Raw genomic sequence first — 2,727 nt, 5'->3', positions numbered from 1 at the left:
CACTGTGGAGAGAGCAAGAGAATTGGATCGTTTTACAATCTTTGTTACTAACTTATTACGTTATTTCTTGGATTGTTTGTAATATAACACAAGATATAAATCTTCTATCCTGCACAGTCTATCTTGGGTTCTTCTTTTAATGTTCCTCTTTTGTTTTTCTTTTTGTTATTCTGTGATACATGTATTAGTTTTGTTCAAGTGATAGAAAATGCAAAATGTAGACACATTGTTTATCACTGCATTTGTTTTCCCATTAAGTCTGTTCTTTATGTTATGAGAATACAAAGTTTAACCTCCACTGTAGTTTCAGGCCTGGTTTCTTGTTAGAGGTTTAACCATGATTCCCGATTCAATTAAAATAATCAACCACTGCAAGTACCAACCAAAATAATGTTGTGTACTTTTTTGTGACTCAGATGCACACGTGCTCAATGTTGTTGTTTTTCTTCAGTTTACACTTGAATCAAATGAAAAATCTAAGTGGTCATGTTTCACTTTAATTGCAGATCATTGTTCATCCATCAACAAAAAATCAGGCCCAACACAAATATTATATCACCTACAAAAGACTATATTTATTGGTATGAATGTATTCAGGCAGCTAGTTTTTGGTAGACAATACCATAATGTTTTGTGAATCAAATAGTGCTCCTGTGTCAGTGCAATGGAAATCTCTACTGTTGCTGATGCTACAAGTTGAGTTTTATCTTATCTTACAGTGCTATATGTCGACATTTTAAGACATAAAACACTGCATGATACTATGTATCTGTTGATCTTGTGAGAAATTAATATAATGAAAAAATGCTTCATTTAATAAGATTTAGTTGTTTGAACAGACTGGATGCATCAACCCAAATTGTTTTTCATGTAACAATACTTACAGTACTTGTTATATTCTTGTACATCAGACCTGAAAAATAATTGCATGTGCCCCTCAACGTTTGTCATTCATTGAGTTTGTCATTCATCGAGTTACTATGTAAGACTGAAATTCACTGCGATCAATCTGCTGCCAGGTCAGGGCAGATAACTTACAATGTAAGTCTTTTTCTTTTTCTTTTTCTCTTAAGAGAGGTGCTAAAAAAAATTCACTTTAATAGGTTTTTGGGATGAAATATTAACTGCTTTGAATTTTTTTCTTTCTTTTTTCTTTTGGGAGGGGTGGGGGGGGGGTGTCTTAGATCTTGGATAAAAATTAAATTTTAAAATTTGTAAAGACAGATTACATGCTCAACTATTTTGTTAACTCATAATAATAAAAAAAAATTAAATTAAAAAATTAATATTTACAAGTGATTTTTTTTTTTTAATCAGCAGTGTGACTTCATTAATTCATAAATGTAATGAAAACTGATTTATATTAGATTTTATCTGGGCTACGTCTCGCCCCTCACAGACACTGGGCTACGTCTTGCCCCTCACAGACACTGGGCTACGTCTTGCCCCTCACAGACACTGGGCTACGTCTTGCCCCTCACAGACACTGGGCTACGTCTTGCCCCTCACAGACACTGGGCTACGTCTTGCCCCTCACAGACACTGGGCTACGTCTCGCCCCTCACAGACACTGGGCTACGTCTTGCCCCTCACAGACACTGGGCTACGTCTTGCCCCTCACAGACACTGGGCTACGTCTCTGCCCCTCACAGACACTGGGCTACGTCTTGCCCCTCACAGACACTGGGCTACGTCTTGCCCCTCACAGGGCTACGTCTTGCCCCTCACAGACTGGGCTACGTCTCGCCCCTCACAGACACTGGGCTACGTCTTGCCTCACCCCTCACAGACACTGGGCTACGTCTCGCCCCTCACAGACACTGGGCTACGTCTCGCCCCTCACAGACACTGGGCTACGTCTTGCCCCTCACAGACACTGGGCTACGTCTTGCCCCTCACAGACACTGGGCTACGTCTTGCCCCTCACAGACACTGGGCTACGTCTGGGCTACGTCTCACCCCTCACAGACACTGGGCTACGTCTTGCCCCTCACAGACACTGGGCTACGTCTCGCCCCTCACAGACACTGGGCTACGTCTTGCCCCTCACAGACACTGGGCTACGTCTTGCCCCTCACAGACACTGGGCTACGTCTTGCCCCTCACAGACACTGGGCTACGTCTTGCCCCTCACAGACACTGGGCTACGTCTGGGCTACGTCTCACCCCTCACAGACACTGGGCTACGTCTTGCCCCTCACAGACACTGGGCTACGTCTGCCCCTCACAGACACTGGGCTACGTCTCGCCCCTCACAGACACTGGGCTACGTCTTGCCCCTCACAGACACTGGGCTACGTCTTGCCCCTCACAGACACTGGGCTACGTCTTGCCCCTCACAGACACTGGGCTACGTCTCGCCCCTCACAGACACTGGGCTACGTCTTGCCCCTCACAGACACTGGGCTACGTCTCGCCCCTCACAGACACTGGGCTACGTCTTGCCCCTCACAGACACTGGGCTCACAGACACTGCCCCTACGACACTACGTCTTGCCCCTCACAGACACTGGGCTACGTCTCGCCCCTCACAGACACTGGGCTACGTCTTGCCCCTCACAGACACTGGGCTACGGCTACAGACACTGGGCTACGCGCCCCTCACAGACACTGGGCTACGTCTGCCCCTCACAGACACTGGGCTACGTCTTGCCCCTCACAGACACTGGGCTACGTCTTGCCCCTCACAGACACTGGGCTACGTCTCGCCCCTCACAGACACTGGGC

This window comes from Gigantopelta aegis, chromosome 6 (assembly GCF_016097555.1).
Source record: "Gigantopelta aegis isolate Gae_Host chromosome 6, Gae_host_genome, whole genome shotgun sequence".
NCBI lineage: Eukaryota > Metazoa > Mollusca > Gastropoda > Neomphalida > Peltospiridae > Gigantopelta > Gigantopelta aegis.
The sequence above is the reverse complement of the archived record's forward strand: the minus strand, read 5'-3'. Positions refer to the sequence as shown.